This window comes from Elephas maximus, chromosome 18 (genome assembly GCF_024166365.1).
Source record: "Elephas maximus indicus isolate mEleMax1 chromosome 18, mEleMax1 primary haplotype, whole genome shotgun sequence".
NCBI lineage: Eukaryota > Metazoa > Chordata > Mammalia > Proboscidea > Elephantidae > Elephas > Elephas maximus.
The window spans coordinates 22,843,790-22,867,946 of record NC_064836.1 but is presented as its reverse complement, the minus strand read 5'-3'; the positions used below and the strand labels follow the sequence as shown (position 1 = coordinate 22,867,946).

At 40.0% G+C, this 24,157-nt stretch overlaps 1 protein-coding gene and 1 pseudogene across 3 annotated transcripts in view; one reads left to right on the top strand and one right to left on the bottom strand.

Annotated features, from left to right (window-relative positions):
• KCNH1 (potassium voltage-gated channel subfamily H member 1) overlaps positions 1 to 24,157 on the top strand; it is a 765,170-nt gene that overhangs the window by 296,014 nt on the left and 444,999 nt on the right. The gene's annotated exons all lie outside the window — the stretch shown is intronic.
• On the bottom strand, positions 7,710 to 7,808 carry LOC126061856 (uncharacterized; annotated as a pseudogene).

Below are 24,157 nucleotides of genomic sequence, written 5' to 3'. Positions count from 1 at the left end.
CTGTGTTCTAGTCTTGGGTTGATATCTGATATTATTGACTTTGTGACTACAGAACTCTCTTTAGTATTTATTGTAGTCTTTGTTTGGTTTTTACAAATTCCCTAAACTTCTGTTTATCAGGCAATGTCCTAATTTCGCCTTCATATTTGAGAGACAGTTTTGCTGGATATGCAATTCTTGGCTGGCAATTTTTTTCCTTCAATGCTTTATATAAGTCATCCCATTGCCTTCTTGCCTGCATGGTTTCTGCCGAGTACTCCGAACTTATTGACTCTCCTCTTTACGTGACTTTTTGCTTATCCCTAGCTGCTCTTAAAATTCTCTCTTTATCTTTGGTTTTGGCAAGTTTGATTATAATGTGTCTTGGTTACTTTGTTTTGAGATCTACCTTATGTGGGTTTCAATGAGCATCTTCGATAGATATTTTCCCATCTTTTACAATATCTGGGAATTTTTCTGCCAACAAATCTTCGACAATTCTCTCTGTATTTTCTGTTATCCCTCCCTGTTCTGGTACTCCAATCACTTGTAGATTATTTCTCTTGACAGAGTCCCTCATGATTCTTAGGGTTTCTTCATTCTTTTAATTCTTTTATCTGATTTCTCTTTGAACATATCAGTTCCAAGTGTTTTATATTCATGCTTACTAGTTCTACCTTCCACTTCCTCAGTTTTGCTCCTCTAACTTTCTGTTGACTTGTCTAATTCTGTAGTTTTATTGTTAATCTTCTGAATTTCTGATTGCTGTCTCTCTATGAATTCTTGGAGCTTATTAAATTTTTCATTATATTATTGAATAACCTTTTAATTTCTTCAACTGCTTTATCTGTGTGTTCCTTGGCTTTTTCTGTGTTTTCCTTGATCTTGTTCCTGATGTCTTGAAGAGTTCTTTATATTAATCTTTTTATTCTGCATCTGGTAATTCTAGGAAGACACCTTCATCCAGAAGATTCCTTGAGTCTTTGTTTTGAGTGCTTGTTGAAGTGATCACGGTCTGCTTCTTTATGTGATTTGATATTGACTGTTGTCTCCAAGCCATCTATAAGTTATTTATTAGTTTGTTTTATGTTGGCTTACTGCATCATAGCTTCATGCTTTGTTTTGTTTTGATATGCCCAAATAGGCTGCTTGAGTGAGCTAGCTTATTTTTGCCTTTGAAGTTCTAACGTCCTGTCACCAGATGACTAGAACTGTTACCACGTATATAAGCCTAGGAGTCCATTCACTTTTCTTGTATGGGTTAAGCTCATGTGTCCAGGTAGTTGGTCATCAAGTGTGTGGTACAGGCTCTGTCCTACAGTCTCACAGGGTCAGGGGTGATTGCTGTAGGCACAGGTATCTGGTTGCAGCAGGGGATCATGCTCTGAACAAGGCAGGGGGCTGACAACCATCTTCTGAGTGTCTGTAAGGAAAGTGCATCCCTGTTCCCTAGAGCACACAGGTGGGTGGGTTCTGCAGCTGGACCATGTGCACCCCGTAGTTTTGGTTGTAAGGGCTGGGAGGTACCACTTATCCTTGGACCCTGTCACAGTTGGCCAGGCGACTTGGGGGGAGCCACCAGTCCTTAGGCCCCTGATGTGGATAGGTGAGGACCCTATTTAGTAGGCAAAGCGGTGTCAAACATTAAACTTCCACCTCTGAACAACATAGCTGAAACATTTGCAGTCTGCCAACAAGGGCCTGTTCTCCTGAAATGGGCCCACACAGGTCCATGCAGGGGTGAGAAGTATTTAAAGTCTTTGGACCATTTGTGCCTGGACAGGAGCCACTTCTGTTCTGAGCTCCCCAGCTTAGTGTAGCAGGCAGATTATCTCTTCCCTAATTGTAAATTTATTCCTTCTCCAAGGCTGGGAGAATGGCTCAGGACATGCAGTGGTATCTTCCTCAGGCCCAGGGAAATTGACAGCCATCGAAGCCGGTTTGGCTACTGGGAGTACAGTAAGATAAATGCAAGTACTTAGCTTTTGCTGAGAGTGCTGTTCTTCTCTTTTTCTGGGGGTGTGAAAAGGCTGTGTGGCTTACTTTCTCTCCCTGAGGAAACTGTGTCCAGAATGCTACTGCCAGTCCCACCACAGTTGCTCCAGGGGTTGGTACTTAAGGGATACTGGTGATTCAGGTCCAGGAGCTCCTTGCCGCTTCTGAACCATCTCTCCCCGCCCCTGCCACTCAGTCCATTTTCTAACTTGGCCTTTGATGTTCAGGGCTCCTAGCTTGTCATATATATAGTTGTTTCACATGTTTTTTTGGGTCTTTGTTGTAAGAGGGATGACCAGAAACATCTGACTACTCTGCCATCTTGGCCCTGCCTCTGATTTTGTTTTCTTTATGTTTAGGTGCAATTCATACTGAAGGCTGTGGCCTTTGATCTTCATTAGTAAGTGCTTTAAGTCTTCACTTTCAGCAAGCAAGGTTGTATTATCTGCATAATGTGGGTTGTTAATGAGTATTCCTCCAATCCTGATGCCACATTCTTCTTCATATAGTCCAATTTGTCAGATTATTTGCTCAGCATACAGATTGAATAGGTATGGTGAAAAGATACAACCCTGACACACACCTTTTCTGACTTTAAACTACTTGGTATCCTCTTGTCCTCTGTCCAAACAACTGCCTCTTGATCTATGTACAGGTTCCTCATTAGCACAATTAAGTGTCCTGGAATTCCCATTCTTCACAATGTTATACATATTTTGTTATGATCCATACGGTCAAATGCCTTTGCATAGTCAATAAAACAAAGGAAAACATTCTTCTGGTATTTTCTACTTTCAGCCACAATCCATCTGACATCAGCAATGATATCCCTGGTTCAACATCCTCTTCTGAATCCAGCTTGAATTTCTGGCAGGTCCCTGTTGATATACTGCTGCAGTCACTTTTGAATGATCTTCAGGAAAATTTTGCTTTCATGTGATATTAATGATATTGTTCCATAATTTCTGTATTCATTTGGATCACCTTTCATGGGAATAGGTGTAAATATGGATCCCTTCCAGTTGGTTGGTCAGGTAGCTGTCTTCCAAATTTCTTGGCATCATAGCAACATGCAAGCTTCAACTGACAGATAGATGGTGGATGCAAATAAAGTGTATTGGCCAGGGATCGAACCCAGGTATCTGTGGAAATCAAGAATTCTACCACTGAAATACCACTGTGTCAATATGTGTAGTAGGAGTTCAAGATATACAGCAAAAACCTTTCTAAAGGTAGGATAAGATGAATGTAATAATAGTGATACAACAAGCTGTGGGAATTCAGTGAAAAGAGATTAATTCTTGAGCAGGGTAAGGGGTGGGGGAGGAGGTAGATTCAGACTAGGCTTTGCTGAAGAGGTGTTGTTTGAGCTGATTTTTATTGAAAATGGATAAAATCTGGCCAGGTTGATGAAAATTATAGAAGTGAAGAATAAAATACGAATTTGGGGATGTGATACTCCCTTGTTTACTGTGAGAACTGTCTTTTAGGCTGTAGTTGATGCCCTCAAAAAAGGCAGCTGAGTATTTCTGCACATGAAGCTTGATGAGTAATACTGGAGTTTCTAAAACCAGGAGTGTCTCAATGTGACTGCCTGCCTTGTAAACCAGTGGTTTTAGTCTAAGACTGAAGCAAATTGAAAAGGATTTCCATTTCTGAAACATGGCTTGCCTGCAGGGAAGTGACAAGATGCATGTGCTCCCAGTCTTCCAGGACTGAGTATCTTGGTGCTGGTTTTTGGCCCCGTTGCCTCCTTATCTCCCCTGGAAGTGATAAGCCATGTCTCAGGCCACTAGGAACACACTCTGGACCAGTGGGAGACGTAAAACCAGACCTTTCTGACATGAATCCTTTAAGCCATTTTCAGTTATTTTATGAAAACCAAGTGGGAAAATACTCGTGTAAAAGCTTTGTAAATTGTTAAGTGCAGGTGGACACTATGTATTCATTCATTCAGCTAATAAACATTGAAGAGTCTGCTGCTCTGACAATAATGTTCTAGGTGGTAAGGATACAGCTTGATGCTTGCATTTAATGGCTTCAGGCAGTCAAGGAGCAAACTTAAAGCACATAGCATGCTTGTTGTTAATTGCTGTGGAGCCGGCTGTGACTCACGGCAACCCCGTGTGCTGCAGAGTAGAATTGTGTTCCATAGGGTTTTCAGTGGCTGGTTTTCAGAAGTAGATTGCCAGAACTTTCTTCTGCATTGGCACTGGCTTGGTAAATTTGAACCACCAATTTTTCATTAGTAGCCAAGAGAAAATCATTTGCAGCACCCAGAGACCCTTGCCCCCACTTGTCTGTCAGTTTGTTGTATGGTGGGGGCTTGCGTGTTCCTGTGATGCTAGAAGCTATGCCCCCAGTATTCAGATACCAGCAGGCTCACCAATGGAGGACACGTTTCAGCTGACTAAGACAGACTAGGAAGAAGGACCCGACAGTACTTCTGAAAAGAATTAGCCAGTGAAAACGTTATGAATAGCAGCGGAACACTGTCTAATATAGTGCCAGAAGATGAGCCCTCCAGGTTGGAAGGCACTCAAAAGATGACTGAGGAAGAGCTGCCTCCTCAAAGTAGAGTTGACCTTCAGGATGTGTATGGAGTAAAGATTTTGAGACCTTCATTTGCTGATGTTGCACGACTCAAAATGAGAAGAAACAGCTGCAAACATCCATTAATAATTGGGACCTGGAATGTATGAAGTATGAATCTAGAAAAATTGGAAATCGCCAAAAATGAAATAGAATGCATAAACCTCAAAATCCTAGGCATTAGTGAGCTGAAATTGACTGGTATTGGCCATTTTGAACTGGACAGTCATATAGTCTACTATGCTGGGAATGACAACTTGAAGAGAAATGGTGTTGCATTCATCGTCAAAAAAAACATTTTAAGATCTATCCTGAAGTACAACGCTGTCAGCGATAGGATAATATCCATACGCCTACAAGGAAGACCAGTTAATACGACTGTTATTCAAATTTATCCACCAACCACTAAGCCCAAAGATGAAGAAATAGAAGATTTTTGTCAGCTTCTGCAGTCTGAAATTGATCGAACATGCAGTCAGGGTACACTGATAATTACTGGTGATTGGAATACAAAAGTTAGAAACAAAGAAGAAGGATCAGTAGTTGGAAAATATGGCCTTGATGATAGAAGCAATGCCAGAGATGGCAGGAGAGAATTTCACAGTACCAACAACTTCTTCATTGCAAATACCTTTTTTCACCAAAGTAAACGATGACTATACACATGGACCTCACCAGATGGAATACACAGGGATCAAAACAAATATATCTTTGGGAAGAGAAGATGGAAAAGCTCAATATCATCAGTCATAACAAGGCCAGGGTCTGACTGTGGAGCAGCCCATCCATTGCTCATATGCTGTTTCAAGTTGAACCTGAAGAAAATCGGAGCAAGTCCATGAGAGCCAAAATAAGACCTTGAGTACATCTCACCTGAATTTAGAGACCATCTCAAAAATAGATTTCATGTGTTGAACACTAATGACTGAAGACCAGACGAATTGTGGAGCGACATCAAGGACGCCATACATGAAGAAAGCAAGAGGTCATTGAAAAGACAGGAAAGAAAGAAAAGACCAAGATGGTTGTAAGAGGAGACTCTGAAACTTGCTCCTGAACACAGACTAGCTAAAGTGAAAGGAAGAAATGATGAGGTAAAAGAACTGAACAGAAGATTTCATATGACAGCTCAAGAAGACAAAGTATTATAATGACATGTGCAAAGAGCTGGAGATGGAAAACCAAAAGGGAAGAACATGCTCCGTGTTTCTCAAGCTGAAAGAACTGAAGAAAAAATTCAAACCCCAAGTTGCAATAGTGAAGGATTCTATGGGGAAAATATTAGATGACACAGGAAGCATCAAAAGAAGATGGAAGGAATACACAGACTCATAATACCAAAAAGAATTAGTCGATGTTCGACTATTTCATGAGGGAGCATATGATCAGGAACTGATGGTACTGAAGGAAGGAGTCCAAGCTGCACTGAAGGCATTGGTAAAAAACAAGGCTCCAGGAATTGATGGAATATCAATTGAGATGTTTCAACAAACAGTTGCAGCACTGGAGGTGCTCATTTGTCTATGCCAAGAAATATGGAAGACAGCTTCCTGGCCAACTGACTGGAAGACATCCATATTTATGCCTATTCCCAAGAAAGGTGATCCAACCAAATGCAGAAATTATTGAACAATATTGTTAATATCACATGCAAGCAAAATTTTGCTGAAGATCATTTGAAAGTGGCTGCAGCAGTGTGCTGTCAGGGAATTACCAGAAATTCAGGCCAGGTTCAGAAGAGGACATGGAACCAGGGATATCATTGCTGATGTCAGATGGATCCTGGCAGAAAGCAGAGAATACCAGAAGGATGTTTACCTGTGTTTTATTGACTATGCAAAGGCATTTGACTGTGTGAATCATAACAAATCATAGGTAACATTGCGAAGCGTAGGAATTCCAGAACACTTAATTGTGCTCATGATGAACCTGTACATAGATCAAGAGGCCGTTGTTCAGACCGAAGAAGGGGATACTGAATAGTTTAAAGCCAGGAAAGGTGTGTGTCAAGGTTGTATCCTGTCACCATACCTATTCAGCCTGTATGTTGTGCAAATAATATGAGCAGCTGGACTATATGAAGAAGAATGTGGCATCAGGATTGGAGGAGGACTCATTAACAATCTGTGTTATGCAGATGACACAACCTTACTTGCTGAAAGTGAAGAGGACTTGAAGCACTTACTAATGAAGATCAAAGACCACATCAGCATGGGTTACACCTCAACATAAAGAAAACAAAAATCCTCACAACTGGACGAGTAAACAACATCATGATAAACATATAAAAGATTGAAGTTGTCAAGGATTTCATTTTACTTGGATCCACAGTCAACACCTATGGAAGCAGCAGTCAGGAAATCAAAAGATGCATTGTATTGGGCAAACCTGCTGCAAAAGACCTCTTTAAAGTGTTGAAGAGCAAAGATGTCACCTTGAAGATTAACGTACACCTTGCCCAAGCCTTGGTATTTTCAGTTGCACCATATACACTTGAGAGCTGGACAGTGAATAAGGAAGACTGAAGAAGAATTGACACGTTTGAGATGTGATGTTGGCAGAGAATATTGAGTATACCACGGACTACCAAAAGAATGAACAAATCTGTTTTGGAAGAAGTAGAACCTTAGAAGCAAGGATGGTGAGACTGCCTCTGACATACTTTGGACATGTTGTCAGGAAGGATCATTCCCTGGAGAAGGATGTCATGCATGGTAAAGTACAGGGTCAATGGAAAAGGAAATCCTCAATGAGATGGGTTGACACAGTGGCTGCAACAATGGGCTCAAGCAGTACAGTGATTGTAAGGATGGCGCAGGACCGGGTCGTGTTTTGTCCTGTTGTGCATGGGGCTGCTATGAGTTGGAACCTACTGGACGCCACCTAACAACAACAACAAGAGTCTCTTGAGTCCACTATATGATGATAAATGCTCTGGGGAAAATGAAACAGGGAAAGGGGTTAGGGTACGTTGGCTGGAGGTTGCAATTTTATTACTCTTATTTTTAAAATTAATTTTTAATAATTTTATCTTATTTTTGTTGTTAAAAACATACGCAACAAAACATACACCAGCTCAACAGTTTCTACATGTACAATTCCATGACAATGATACGTTCTTCAAGTTGTGCAACCATTCTCACAAAAATATAGAATACTTCAGAAATTTGCAAGTTACCCTTGCTCTGCTAATCTTCTCTGTATGGTTCCAATTTTAGCATATGCGATGCCAAAGCCAGCACAGAGTTTGCAATTTTAAATAGGGCATTAGAGCGGGCCTTGCTTAAGAAGGTAAGTTTTGAGGATTGACCCCAAGGAAATGAGTGAGAGAGTGATATTGGGGATATTAGGTAAGAGTGTTCTGGGTGGAGGGAAAAATAAGCTCAAATGCCTTGAGTTGGGAGCCTACCTGACACGTCTGAGGTGCAGCAAAAGGTCTCTGTGACCGTAGGGGAGTGAGTGAGGGGACTGTGGTGGGAAATGAGGCTGGAGAAGTCATGAAACATATGTGAGGGGGAAAGCAATACAGAAAATGTGGGGCCTTGTGCGCCACTGGAAAGATGCTGGGTTTTATCTGGAGAGGAAACCATTGGAAGGTCCTTTTTATTAAAGCAATTGCTCTTCTCTGGTCTCCTGTAAACCTTGAACCAGAAGGCCTGGGTTTGAATCTGGCTTTGCCACTTACTCGTTCTGTAATCCTGGGCTACCTACTTAACCTTTTTGTGCCTCAGTTCCCTTCTCTGTAAAAGGGGGATAATAGTAGTTCTTAAAAAAAAAAAATTTGTTTTACAGAAATTATGAGAATTAAATGAGGTAATACTTGTAATGTGCAGTGCCTGGTACATAGTAAGAGCTGTGTGTTTCCTAGTAACAGACATTTTAGAACACAGCACCCCTGGTTCCTTCTAGACTTGGCCTCATGGAGTAGTTAAAGTATACTAGGTGAGGGAGGATTCTGGAGACCAGGGCTTGTGTCTCAGCTTTGTCATTTGCTGCTCTGTGCCTGGTGCGAATCACATCCTCCCCGAACTTCTGTTTCTTTATCTGTAAAATGAGGAGTGTGGACTCAGTCACATCTAGGGCCCCTTCCATGTCAAAGTTCCCTGATCCCAGGACAACTGAGCCAAGACTTCTGTCCTAACCCTTCCATTTAGAACAGAGTGGTTTAGTGGCCCCATCCTTTAGCAGCTCCTATTGGCCATCTGCTTTCTTTTCTGGGAAACTGTAGCTTATTTGCTTGCCTGGAGGGTGTTTGTAGCTGAGGGCTCTTTTCTGTACAAATACAAAATTGTGTCCTGGTATCACCAGAAGGGGATTTAAATTACTGTCCGTACATGCATCATGACTTGAAACACCATTTCTAAATAATATCTCCACCTCTACCACACTCATTTGCAGAGCCTTTGATTTTAACCTTCCAAACTCTGTCCCTATGAATTATTCTTTTATTAGTATTTTTTTTTTTTTACTGTCATAATAGCACCATGAGGAAGACAAGAATAGGGCCACCTGCGGAGAGGGCTCCTTTAGGTTGTCTCTTCCCTCCCCGGGCATCAGGGGCCTCACGTGGGGTTGGGTAGAGAGTCCTGGGAGTTTTTTAGTGCTGACCTTGTTTAACTTCTGAAGTGAAGTGATTTGAATAACAAGCAGTGCTTAAAGAAACTAAGCTAACCTCTCATCTATGGGCTTGGTATATCTGAAAAAACACATTATTTAAAGTATCTGTGGCCAACATGGCACCATAGACAGAAGCACTACACTGTCCCTCCATGGCAAAGACCTGAAAAACTAAGCAAAACAGACAAACATCGGTCCTGAAACCTGAAGTGTCAAATGAAGAGATAAAGAACTTAGCCAAGCACCGAATGGAATAAGAAACTGATAGAGAACAGAGAGTGAGAAGAGATGTATCAGCTAACAGAGCACGGATTTGCCATCTTGGACTCCTGTCGGAGATTGGCACACAGGGAGCACAGGACAGCAGCTTCAAAGAGCTCCCAACAGGAGACCGAGCACCCAGTAACCAGTGATGTATGCTTTTCTGACCCCTCATCCTCTCCCTTTTTGTGAAAAAGAAATCCACAAACAAAAAGATTTCAGCACAGGAGAGTAAGAGGAACAAAGAAAATGTCAGCACTACAGAAAAAAGCACTATAAAATAACAGCAATAAACTCACACCTATCAATAATTACACTGAATGTAAATGGCATACATGCACCCATAAAGAGACACAGAGTGACAGAAGGGATAAAAAAAAAAAACCAGAATCCATCAATATGCTGTCTACAAGAGATACAACTTGGAAACAAAGATGTAAATTTATTAAAAATCAAAAGCTGGGAAAAATATATCAAGGAAATAACTACCAAAAAAGAGCAGGAGTGGCAATACTGATCTCAGATAAAATAGACCTTAAAACAAAATGTATCGTAAAAGACAAAGAAGGGCATTATATCATGATTAAAGAGACTATCCATCATAAAGACTTAACCATAATAAACATCTACGCACCCAATGACAGGGCTCCAAAATACATTAAAAAAACTTTAACTGCACTGAAGAGAGAAATTGATAGTTCAACGACAATAGCAGGAGACTTCAATACATCACCCTCGGTAAAGGACAGAACATCTAGGGAAAAAACTCAACAAAAATACAGAAGAGCTAAAGAGCACAATCAGCCAACTTGACCTCATAGACATATAGAACACTCCACTCAACAGCTGCAAAGTATACATTCTTTTCCAATGCACATGGAATGTTCTCCAGAATAGACCACACCTTAGTCCAGAAAGCAACCCTCAACAAAATCCAAAACACTGAGATAATACAAAATATCTTCTGTGGCCACAAAATCGTCAAAGTAGAAATTAACAACAGGAAAAGCAAGGGAAAAAAATCAGTTACATGGGAACTGAATAACACCATGCTTAAAAACCATTGGGAAATAGAAGAAATCAGAGATGGAATAAAAAATTCCTAGACTCAAACAAGAATGAAAACACATCATACCAAAACCTTTGGGACACAGCAAAGGCGGTGCTCAGAGGTCAATTTATAACAATAGATGCACACATCAGAAAAGAAGAAAGGGACAAAATCAAAACATTAGTTACACAGCTTGAACAAATAGAAAGAGAAAAGCAGAAGCCCACAGCCACCAGAAGAGAGGAAATAATAAAGATCAGAGCAGAAATGAATGAAATAAAGAATAGAAAAACAATAGAAAGAATCAACAAACCAAAAGTTGGTCCTTTGAAGGGATCAACAAAATTGACAAACCACTGGCCAAACTGACAAAAGAAAAACAGGGGAGGATGCAAATAACCTAAATAAGAAATGAAATAGGGGACATGACAACAGAACCAAATGAAATAAAAAGGATCATAACAAAGTATTATGAAAAAGTATACTCCAACAAATTTTGAAAACCTAGAGGAAATGGACAAATTTTTAGAAACACACTGCCTACCCAAACTAACACAAAATGATGTTGAAAATCTTAACAGACTCATAACAAGAGATCAAAAAGATAAAAAAAAAAAAAAAAAAGAACTCTCAACAACAAAAAAAAAGTCCTGGCCCAGATGGCTTCACTGGAGAACTCTACCAAAATTCAGAGAAGAGTTTACACCATTACTACTTAAACTATTTCAGAACATAGAAATGAAGCCAGCATAACCTTGATACCAAAACCAGGCAGACACCACACACAAAAAAGAAAATTACAGGACAATATCTCTCATGAATATAGATGCAAAAATTTTCAACAAAATTCTAGCCAATAGAATTCAACATCATATCAAGTAGGATTAATACCATGTATGCAAGGATGGTTCAACATTACAAAATCAATTAATGTAATCCACCACATAAAGGAAAGAATTACTCAATCATCACAATTGATGCAGAAAAGATGTTCATTAAAGTCCAACAACCATTTCTGACAAAAACTCTCAATAACATAGGTTTAGAAGGGAAATTTCACAACATAATAAAGACCATCTATGCAGAACCAACGGCCAACATCATTCTTAACGCAGAGAGGCTGAAAACATTCCCCTTGAGAACAGGAACAAGACAAGGATGCCCTTTATCACCCCTCCTCTTCGACATTGTGCAGGATGTTCTAGCTAGAGCAATAAGGCAAGAAAAAGAAACAAAGGGCATCCAAACTGGTAATGAAGAAGTTAAACTGTCCCTATTTGTGGATGATATGATACTACACATAGAAAACTGAAAAGAGCCCACAAAGAAACTACTGGAATGAATAGAAAGATTCAGCAGATTAACAGGATACCAGATAAATATACAAAAATCAGTTGGATTCCTATACACCAATACAGAGAATGATGAAAAGAAAATTAGGAAAACAATACCATTTATAATAACCCCTAAAAAATAAAATACTTAGGAATAAATCTAACCAAGGATATTAAGGAGCAATACAAAGGAAACTGCAAAACACAAAACACTACTACAAGAAACCAAAAGAGATCTACATAAGTGGAAACACATACCATGTTCATGAATAGGTAAACTCAGCATTGTGAAAATGACAATTCTACCCAAAGCACTTTGCAACTACAATGCAATCCTGATCCACTCTTAAAAGAGATGTAAAAACTTATAAATATTATATGGAAAGGGAAGAAGCACTGGATAAGTAAAGCACTATTTTTTTTTATTGTGCTTTAAGTGAAAGTTTACAAATCAAGTCAGCCTCTCACACAAAAACTTATATACACCTTGCTACATACTCCCAATTGCTCTCCCTCTAATGAGACAGTCTGCTCCCTCCCTCCATTCTCTCTTTTCGTGTCCATTTCACCAGCTTCTAACCCCCTCTACCCTCTCATCTCCCCTCCAGGGAGGAGATGCCAACATAGCCTGATCCAAGAAGCCCACTCCTTACCAGCATCCATCTCCAACACATTGTCGTGTCCAATCCCTGTCTGAAGAGTTGGCTCTGGGAATGGTTCCTGTCCTGGGGCAACAGAAGGTCTGGGGGCCATGACCACCAGGGTCCTTCTAGTCTCAGTCAGACCATTAAGTATGGTCTTTTTACAAGAATTTGGGGTCTGCATCCCACTGCTCTCCTGCTCCCTCAGGGGTTCTCTGTTGTGTTCCCTGTCAGGGCAGTCATCGGTTGTAGCCAGGCACCATCTAGCTCTTATAGTCTCAGGCTTTATGTAGTCTCTGGTTTATGTGGCCCTTTCTGTCTCTTGGGCTTATAATTATCTTGTGTCTTTGGTTTTCTTCATTCTCCTTTGATCCAGGTGGGTTGAGGCCAATTAATGCATCTTAGATGGCCACTTGCTGGTGTTTACGACCCCAGATGCCACCCTCCAAAGTGGGATTCAGAATGTTTTCTTAATAGATTTTATTATGCCAATTGCCTTAGATGTTCCCTGAAACCATGGTCCCCAAACCCCCGCCCCTGCTACACTGGCCTTCGAAGCATTCAGTTTATTCAGGAAACTGCTTTAGGTTTAGTCCAGTTGTGCTGACCTCCCCTGTATTGTTTGTTGTCTTTCCAGTCACCTAAAAGTAGTTCTTATCTACTATTTAATTAGTGAATACCCCTCTCCCACCCTCCCTCGCTCCCCCATCTCTTAACCATCAAAGAATACTTTCTTCTCTGTTCATATCTTTGGCCCATTTTTTAATTGGGTTATTTGTCTTTTTGTAGTTGAGTTTTTGCAGTATCATGTAGATTTTAGAGATCAGACGCTGATAGGAAATGTCATAGCTGAAAACTTTTTCCCAATCTGTAGGTAATCTTTTTACTCTTTCGGTGAAGTCTTTGGATGACCACAGGTGTTTGATTTTTAGAAGCTCCCAGTTATCTAGTTTTTCTTCTACATTGTTAGTAATGTTTTGTATACTGTTTATGCCATGTTTTAGGGCTCCTAACATTGTCCCTATTTTTTCTTCCATGATCTTTATTGTTTTAGATTTTATAGTTAGGTCTTTGATCTACTTTGAGCTTACTTTTTTGTATGGAGTGAGGTATGGGCCTTGTTTCATTTTTTTTCAGATGGAAATCCAGTTATGCCAGCACCATTTGTTAAAAAGACTGTCTTTTCCCCGTTTAACTGTTTTGGGGCCTTTGTCAAATATCAACTGCTCATATGTGGATGGATTTATGTCTGGATTCTCAATTCTGTTCCATTGGTGTATGTATCTGTTGTATTAGGACCAGGCTGTTTTGACTACTGTGGCAGTATAATAGGTTCTAAAATCAGGTAGAGTAAGGCCTCCCACTTTGCTCCTCTTTTTCAGTAATGCCTTATTTATCCAGGGCCTCTTTCGCTTCCATGTGAAGTTGGTGATTTGTTTCTCCATCTCACTAAAGAATGTCTTTGGAATTTGGAACTGAACTGCATCAAATCTATAGATTGCTTTTGGTAGAATAGACATTTTTATAATGTTAAGTTTTCCTATCCATAAGCAAGGTGTGTTTTTCCACTTATGCAGGTCTCTTTTGGTTCCTTGCAGAAGTGTATTGTAGTTTTCTTTGTATAAGTCTTTTACATCTCTGGTAAGATTTATTCCTAAGTATTTTATCTTCTTGGGGGCTACTGTAAATGGTACTGATTTGGTGATTTCCACTTTGATGTTCTTTTTGTTGGTGTAGAGGAATCCGACTGATTTTTGTATGTTTATCTCGTATCCTGATACTCTGGTGAACTCTTCTATTAGTTTCAGTAGTTTTCTTGAGGATTCCTTAGGGTTTTCTGTGTATAAGATCATGCTGTCTGCAAATAGAGATAGTTTTACTTCTTTCTTGCCAATCTGGATGCCCTTTATTTCTTTATCTAGCCTAATTGCTCTGGCTAGGACCTCCAGCACAATGTTGAATAAGAGTGGTGATAAAGGGCATCCTTGTCTGGTTCCCGATCTCAAGGGGAATGCTTTCAGGCTCCCTCCATTTAGGATGATGTTGGCTATTGACTTTGTATAAACGCCCTTTATTATGTTGAGGAATTTTCCTTCTATCCCTATTTTGCTGAGAGTTTTTATCATGAATGGTTGTTGAACTTTGTCAAATGCCTTTTCGGCATCAATTGATAAAATCATATGATTCTTGTCTTGTTTTATTTATATGATGGATTACATTAATTGTTTTTCTAATGTTGAACCATCCCTGCATACCTGGTATGAATCCCTCTTGGTCATGGCGAATTATTTTTTTGTTATGTTCTTGAATTCTATTAGCTGGAATTTTGTTGAGGATTTTTGCATCTAAGTTCATGATTCATGAGGGATATAGGTCTGTAATTTTCTTTTTTTGTGGTGTCTTTACCTGGTTTTGTTATGAGGGATATGCTGGCTTCCTAGAATGAGTTTGGGAGTATTCCATCCTTTTCTATGCTCTGAAATACCTTTAGTAATAGTGGTGTTAACTCTTCTCTAAAAGTTTGGTAAAGCTCTGCAGTGAAGCTGTCCAGGCCAAGGCTTTTTTTTTTTGTTGTTGGGAGTTTTTTATTACCTTTTCAATCTCTTCTTTTGTTATGGGTCTACTTAGTTTGTGTTACTTTATGTGGGTAGTGTGTTTCTAGGAATTCATCCATTTCTTCTAGGTTTTCAAATTTGTTAGAGTGTAATTTTTCATAGTAATCTGATATGATTCCTTTAATTTCAGTTGGGGTGTTGTAATATTGCCCATCTAATTTCTTATTCAGGTTATTTGCTTCCTCTCCTGTTTTTCTTTCATCAGTTTGGCCAATGGTTTATCAATTTTGTTGATTTTTTCAAAGAACCAGCTTTTGATCTTATTCTTTCAATTGTTGTTCTGTTTTCTATTTCATTAAATAAATTTTATTATTTGTTTTCTTCTGGTGCCTGAGGGTTTCTTTGGTTGTTCCCTTTCTATTTGTTCAAGTTGTAGGGATAATTCTTTGATTTTGGCCCTTTTTTCTTTTTGTATGTGTGCATTTGTTGATATAAATTGACCTCTGAGTACTGCTTTTGCTGTGTCCCAAAGGTTCTGATAGGAAGTGTTTTCATTCTCATTGGATTCTCTGAATTTTTTTATCCCATCCTCAATGTCTTCTATAATCCTGTCTTTTTTGAGCAGAGTATTGTTCAATTTCCAAGTGTTTGTTTTCTTTTCCCTGCTTTTTCTGTTATTGATTTCCACTTCTATGGCTTTGTGGTCAGAGAAGATGCTTTGTAATATTTCAGTGTTTTGGATTGTAGTAAGGCTTGCTTTATGCCCTAAAATGTGGTCTATTCTAGAGAGTATTCCACATGCAGTAGAAAAGAAAGTATACTCGGTTGCTGTTGCGTGGAGTGTCCTGTATATGTCTATGAGGTCAAGTTGGTTGATTGTGGCATTTAGAACGGCCGTGTCTTTATTGAGCTTCTTTGTGGATGTCCTTTCCTTCACCGAAAGTGGTGTGTTGAAGTCTCCTACTATTATTGTGAAGTTGTCTATCTCACTTTTCAATGCTGATAGAGTTTGTTTTATGTATCTTGCAGCACTGTCATTGGGTACATAGATATTTAATACCGTTATATCTTCTTGGTATATTGGCCCGTTAGTCATTATGTAGTGCCCTTTTTTATCCTTTATAATGGATTTAACTTTAAAGTTTATTTTGTCAGAAATTGATATTGCCACTCCTGCTCTTTCCTGATTATTTTTTGCTTGATATATTTTTTTCCATTCTTTGAGTTTTTGTTTGTTTGTGTCTCTAAGTTTAAGGTGTGTCTCTTGTAGGCAGCATGTAGATGGATAGTGTTTTTTAATTCATTCTGCCACTCTCTGTCTCTTTCTTGGTACATTTAGTCCGTTTACATTCAGTGTAATTATGGATAGGTATGAATTTAGTGCTATTATTTTGATGTCTTTTTTTGTGTGTTGTTTACAGTTTCTTTTTCCCACTTAATTTTATGTGCTGAGTATATTATCTTTATATATTGTTTTTCTCATATTCCTTGTTGTTGATTTTGTTTCTGCTGAGTCTCTTTTTTTTCTTGTATTTTATTTTGTAGGTTACTTTGTCTACTTTGTAGCTGGTTATGTTGTTATTGACCCCTACATTTCTAAATTTAAACCTAAATTTTATTTCTTCGTATGACCTTGTCTTCCTCTCCATATGGAAGATCTTTGACTACATTTCTTAGTCCCTGTTTATTGTTTTAATGTTGTCTTCTTTTACGTAATAACATCTCTGTATCCCTGTTTTGAGCATTTTTTTTTTATGTTTTTTTTATTTTAATTTCCCTGTCTGGATTGACTTCTGGTTGCTCTGCCCGGTGTTCTAGTCTTGGGTTGATACCTGATATTATTGATTTTCTAACCAAAGAACTCCCTTTAGTATTTCTTGTGGTTTTGGTTTGGTTTTTACAAATTCCCTAAATTTCTCCTTATCTGTAAATGTACTCATTTCACCTTCATATTTAAGAAACAGTTTTGATTCTTGGTTGGCAATTTTTTTCCTTCAGTTTTTAAAATAAGTCATCCCATTGCCTTCTTGCCTGCACGGTTTCTGAGGAGTAGTCCAAGCTTATTTTTATTGGCTCTCCTTTGCAGGTGACTTTACATTTATCCCTAGCTGCTCTTAAAATTCTCTCTTTATCTTTGGTTTTGGCAAGTTTGATTATAATATGTCTTGGTGACTTTCTTTTAACATCTACTTTGTGTGGAGTTTGGTGAGCATCTTGGATAGATATCTTCTCATCTTTCACAATATCAGGGAATTTTTCTGACAAGAAATCTTCAACAATTCTCTCTGTATTTTCTGTTATCTCTCCCTGTTCTGGTACTCCAATCACTCATAGGTTATTTCTCTTGATAGAGTCCCACATGATTTTTAAGTTTTCTTTAATTCTTTTAACTGATTTTTCTTCAAATGTATTAGTGCCATGTGATTTATCTTCAAGTTCAGAAGTTCTGCCCTCCACTTGCTCAATTCTGCTCCTCTGACTTTCTATTGAATTGAGTTGTCTACTTCTGTAATTTTATTGTTAATCTTCTGAATTTCTGATTGCTGTTTGTCTATGGAATTTTCCAGCTTATTAAATTTTTCATTATGTTCCTGAATAATCTTTTTAATTTCTTCAGTTGCATTATCTGTGTGTTCCTTGGCTTGTTCTGCATATTGCCTCATTCCTTCCTGATGTCTTGAAGGATTGTGTATATTAATCTTTTGTTTTCTGCCTCTGGTAATTCCAGCAATACACTTTCATCTAGAAGATCCCTTGATTCTTTGTTTTGACAGCTTGTTGAGGCTATCATGGTCTGTTTCTTTATGTGACTTGATATTGACTGTTGTCTCTGAGCCATCTATAAGTTATTGTATTAATTTATTTTATGTTTGCTTACTGTGTCATAGCTCCTTGTTTTGTTTTGTTTTAATATACCCAAATGGGTTGCCTGAGTGAGCTAGCTTGATTATTTTTGGCTTTGGAGCTCTGTTCCTGTCCCCAGTGGCTAGAGCTGTTAACAGGTATATCAGCCTAGGAGTCCATTAATTTTTCCTGTATGAATTCAGCTCAGGTGTCCAGGTAGCTGATTATCAAGTGTGGGGTACAGGCTCTGTCCTACAGTCTTAGAGGGCCAGGGGTGATTGATGTATGTACCGGTGTCTGATTGCATCAGGGGATCATGCTCTGAACAAGGCAAGGGGCTGAGAATCGACCTGCAAGTGTCTCTGAGGAAAGCAGGTCCCTGTTCCCTAGAGCGTGCGGGTGGGTGCGTTCTGCAGACAGACCACGGATACCCAATGTTTTTGGTTGTAAGGACTGGGAGGTACCAGTTGTCCTTGGACTCCTGTCGCAGGTGGCTGGGTGACCTGAGTGGAGCTACCAGTCCTTAGGCCCCTGATGTAGGTAGGTGAAGACACTGTTTAATAGGCAAAGCAATGTCAAATATCAGACACCCACGTCTCCACTGCACAGCTGAAACGGTTGGAGTCTGCCAACAAGGGCCTATTCTCCTGAAATAGGCCCACACAGGTCTATGCAGAGGGGAAAGGGACTCAATGTCCACAGACTGTTTATGCCTGGACAGAGCCGCTTCTGTCCTGAGCTCCCCCAGTTAGTGGAGTTGGCAAATTATGTTTTCCCCCAATTGCAATTTTTTTCCTTCTCCAAGGCCAGGAGGATGGCTCTAGGCACTCAAGCGTGCCTACCTCAGGTCCAGGGAATTCAGCCACTGAAGCCAGCTTGGGGACGGGGGGCCCAGTAAAATATATGCAAGTACTTAGCTTTTGCCAAGAGTGCCGTTCTTCTCAGGTTCTGGAGGTGTGAGTATGCTGTGTGGCTGGCTGCTTCTCCCTGAGGAAACTGCAGCCAAATGCTAGTACCAGCCTGCTGCCGCCACTCCAAGCATGGTGCCTGAGGGCTCCCCATGATTCGGGTCTGGTAACTCTGGTTCTGAACCGTCTCTTCCTTCCCCTACTCCTCAGTTCTTTTTCTAAACTTGCCTTTGATGCTCAGGGCTCCTAGCTTGTCATCAATATAATCGTTTCACTTGTTTTTTTTTTTGGGGGGGGGTCTTTTTTGTAAAGAGGGCTTGCCGGAAGCATCTGTCTATTCTGCCATCTTGGCTCCGCCTCCGGCTAAGCACTATTGAAGAAGAAGAATAAAGTAGCAGGACTCACTCTATCTGACCTCAGAATCTACTATATTGCTACAGTAGTCAAAACAGCCTGGTGCTGGTACAACTACAGATACATTTACCACTGGAACAGAATTGAGAACCCAGATATGAATCCACCCACCCATGGTTGCCTGATCCTTGACAAGGGCCCAAAGTCCATCAAATGGGGAAAAGACAGTCTTTTTAACAAATGGTGCTGGCAAAACTGGATGTCCATCTGCAAAAATGTGAAACAGGATCCATACCTCACACCATATACCAAAACCAACTCAAAATGGATCACAGACCTAAATATAAAGCCCGAAAGTATGAAGTTTGTACAAGAAAAATTCAGATCAATGCTCGAGGCCCTAATACACAGCATTAACAAGATACAAACTACAACTAACAACATACAAGCTCCAGAAGATAAACTAGATAACTGGGATCTTCTAAAAATTACACACTTAATGCTCATCAAAAGACTTCACCAAAAGAGTAAAAAGAGAGCCTACAGACTGGGAAAGTATTTTTGGCTATTACAATTAGACAAAAGTCTAATTTCTCAAATCTACAAAAAAATCCAACACCATCCAATCAAAAGATAGGGAAAGAAAACGAACAGACATTTCACTAAAGAAGACATTCAAGTGGTCAACAGACACAGGAGGAAATGCTGGAGATCACTAGTCATTAGAGAAATGCAAATCTAAACCACAATGAGATAGCATCTTACCCTGGCATTACTGGCATGAATCAAAAAAGCAGAAATAGCAAATGTTGGAGAGGCTGTGGGGAGATCAGAACTCTTATGCACTGCTGGTGGGAATAGAAAATGATGCAACCGTTTTGGAAAATGATATGGTGCTTCCTTAGAAAGCTAGAAGTAGAAATACCATATGATGAAGCAATCCCACTCCTAGGAATATATCTTAGAGAAATAAGAGTCATCACATGAATAGACATATGCACACCCATGCTCATTGCAGCATTTTTCACAATAGCAAAAGATGGAAACAACGGATGATACTGTGGTACTGTTTTAGTCATCTAGTGCTGGTATAACAGAAATACCACAAGTGGATGGCTTTAACAAAGAGAAATTTATCTCCTCACAATAAAGTAGGCTAAAAGTCCAAATTCAAGGTGTCGGCTCCAGGGGATGGCTTTCTGTCTCTGTCGGCTCTGGAGTATGGTCCCTGTCCTCAATCTTCCCATTGTCGAGGAGCTTCTCAGGCTCAGAGACCCCAGGTCCAAAGGACATGCTCTGCTCCCAGTGCTGCTTTCTTGGTGGTAGGAGGTCCCCAACTCACTACCTCCTTCCCTTTCCTTTTATCTTTTGAGAGATAAAAGGTGGTGCAGACCACACCCCAGGGAAACTCCTTTTACACTGGATCAGGGAGGTGCCCTGAGTAAAGGTGGTGTTACAATTCCACCCTAATCCTCTTAACTTAAAATTAGGATCACAAAATGGAGGACAACCACACAATACTGGGAATCATGGCCTAAACATGTTAACATGTGTTTTTTGGGGGGCACGATTCAATCCATGACAGGTATGTACACACAATGGAGTATTACACAATGATAAAAAATAATGATGAACCTGTGAAGCAGCCCATAAGATGGATGAATCTGGAGGACATTATGCTAAGTGAAATAAGTGAATCACAAAAGGACAAATATTGTATGAGACCATTACTATAAAACTCATGAGAAGGTTTACACACAAAAGAAACAGTTTTTGATGGTTATGAGGGAGGGGAGGGGTTGGGATTGAAAAACACTAAATAGACAGTAGATAAGTGGTAACTTTGGTGAAGGGCAAGACAGTACACAATACTGGGGAAGCCAGCACAACTTGTACAAGGCAAGGTCATAGAAGCTCCATAGACATATCCAAACTCCCTGAGGGAACAAATTGCTGGGCTGAGTGCTGTGGGGACCATGGTCTTGGGGAGCATCTAGCTCATTTTGGCATAAATAATATGTTCTACATTCTACTTTGGTGAGTAGTGTCTGGGGTCTTAAATGCCTATGAACAACCATCTAGGATACTCCACTGGTCTTACCCCTTTGGGAGCAAGGAAGAATGAAGAAAACTAAAGATACAAGGGAAAGATTAGTCCAGAGGACTAATGGACCACATCTACCACAGACTCCACCAGACTGAGTCTAGTACAACTAGATGGTGCCCAGCTACCACCACTGACTGCTCTGACAGGGATCAAAATAGTGTGTCCCGGGCAGAGCTGGAGAAAAATGTAAAACAAAATTCTAACTCAAAAGAAAGACCAGACTTGCTGGCCTGACAGAGACTGGAGAAACCCTGAGAGTATGGCCCCAGACATGCTTTCAGCTCAGTAATGAAGTCACTCCTGAGGTTCACCCTTTAGCCAAAGATTGGACAGGCTCATAAAACAAAACAAGACTTAGTGGGCACACCAGCCCAGAGGCAGGGACTAGGAGGCAGGAGGGAACAGGAAAGCTGGTAGTAAGGAAACCAAAGTTGAAAAGGGGATTGTGTTGACATGTCGTGGGGTTGTTAACCAATGTCATAGAACAATGTGTGTACTGACTGTTTAATGAGCAACGAGTTTGTTCTGTAAACCTTCATCTAAAGTGCAATAAAAAAAAATTTTAAAAAGTATCCACTGAGTCCCCACAAAGTGTACATGAAGTACCACCCTAGACAGTCCCAGGATGCCATCTTGCCTGTCTGCAGGTCACATTCTAAGAGCCCAGAGTCCTCAGTTGGCACAGATACAGCAGAGACCGAATGTCAGCATTTTTATGGCATTTGCCTTTTTGGGAGTGAAGCATCATCTTTTTATCCTGCCCCTGCTTTCATTTTGACTTTTTCATTCTGGTACTTGCTGTACACACAGCACACTAGCTGTCTAAAGAGAAGGTGAGAATCTTTAGTTCTCTCCTATGATAGCCATGTTGGCTTTGAGAAGCCTCCTGAGTGAATGGGGGAAAACAGTTCACTGGTTTGCCTTGTATCTTTGGAACAGCCATAGAAGAGTTTCATTTGATTGGTTGTTTTTCAAAATCTGATTGTAATAAACACACAAGTCATTCCTCATGGCAGTTTCTCTGTCAGTTACTTCATAAAAATTTCATTTGTTGTTGGTTGCCAGTGAGTCGTTTTGACTCATAGTGACTCCATGTGTGCAGAGTAGAACTATGCTCCACAGGATTTTCAAGGATTTTCACCTTGTCTTCCAAGGTGCCTCTGAGTGGGTTCAAACCACCAACCTTTTGGCAAGTAGTTGAGTGCTTAACCATTTGCACCACCCAGGGACAACCTTAAAATTTCATTCATTCATATAAAATGGGGGTAGTTTTGACATTTATCCCATAGAGTAGTTGTGACAATTAAATGAGTTAATGCATAGAAAACTTAGACATGCTTGGCATATTGAAAGTGCTTAATAAAGTATTATTATTTGCTACTATTTAGCAGGATTGGGTTTATACGTTGAGGTAATAACAACTTTGCATTAAAATAATCTAAGTGGCATTTAAAAAAATAATTTCTAATCAGTACGGTTAAATCAAATTTGGAAATACAAATACCTGGATATGTCATATTCTGTTAGTTTCATTATTTCATATATCCTTGTTTTTTCCTATCTTGTATCAGGTGAAGCTGACTTTTACTTACTGGTGGGGCTTCAGAGAGGAACGCTTAAAGTGGTTAAGTGCTTGGCTGCTAACTCAACAGTTCAGCAGTTCAAACCCACCAGCTGCTCCACAGGAGAAAGATGTGGTAGTCTGCTTTCATAAAGATTACAACCTTGGATACCCTGTGGGGCAGTTATACTCTGTCCTATCGGGTCACTATGAGTTGGAATCTACTCGATGGCAACAGCTTGTGCAGCTGTTTCAGTCAAATACTCTTGCTTCCCTGTTTGCAGCTTTCCAGAGACAAGTCCCTCCTTATGAGTCCTCACAGAGAGGTGGCTCCTTTTTGATGATGCAGATCCTTTCTCTCCTTTTCACTGAGGGGGATGATCTCTCACCTTTGTGCCTGTCTTTTCTATCTGGTTTGGTTTTTCCAGCTGAAAGAGAGCGAGGCGACCACGCTTGTGCAACAACTTATACTTTTGTGAGGATCACCTGTACCTGCACGGCGACCCCACATGTGTCAGAGCAGAACTGTGCTCCTTAGGGTTTTCAATGGTTGATTTTCAGAGGTAGATTACCAGGCCTTTTTTCTGAGGTGCCTCTGGGTGGACTTGAACCTCCAACCTTTCTGCTAGCAGCTGAGTGCTTTAACCATTTGTACTAGTGTGCGTTAATTGTTTGTAACCCAGAGACTCCTTTGTGAGTGTTAGCCCTATACAAATGCATTTTCCGGGATGCTTTTGTGAACATCTAGTTGATTCTGAACATTTGTCCTATATAAATGCATTTTCCCTATTTTGCATGTGAAGAAAATGAAGTTCAGAGAGGTTGGGGCACGTTTTAGGGTCCCAGAGCTAGTAAGTGCCAGAAGCTGGACCTGGCCCTAAGCCTGTGCCCTGAACTTCCTCAATAGATCAAGTCCCACATGTGACTTCAGTTATGCATGGGACTCCTCATGGTGGCCTTTTTACTAATGAGAAAGCAATTTCTTTTTTCTGTGGCTTCTCTTATTCTCAAGACCAAGAGTTACTGATGACTTTCATTCCACAGAACGGTGAATATCTTTATTTGCTTCTGCCAGCTTCCAGAAAGTTTAGAACTGTATTTTGATAGGAAACCTCTTAAAGGAGACATAATTTTTTCCTTTGAACATTCCTACACAGACTTACCCCCAGAGGGCCAGATGGCAGTAGAGTGGAGCTCTGCATATACTAGTTGCTTTATAGAATATAAGTGTCTAGTGTGATTTAGTGGTCTTATCAGTTTTTACTGCTGCGGCTAGAAGTAGGAATGGCCCTTGAGGACTTTAAATCTATTTGTGAAGATGCAACAGAGTCATAAAAACATGAGCAATATTGGAGGAG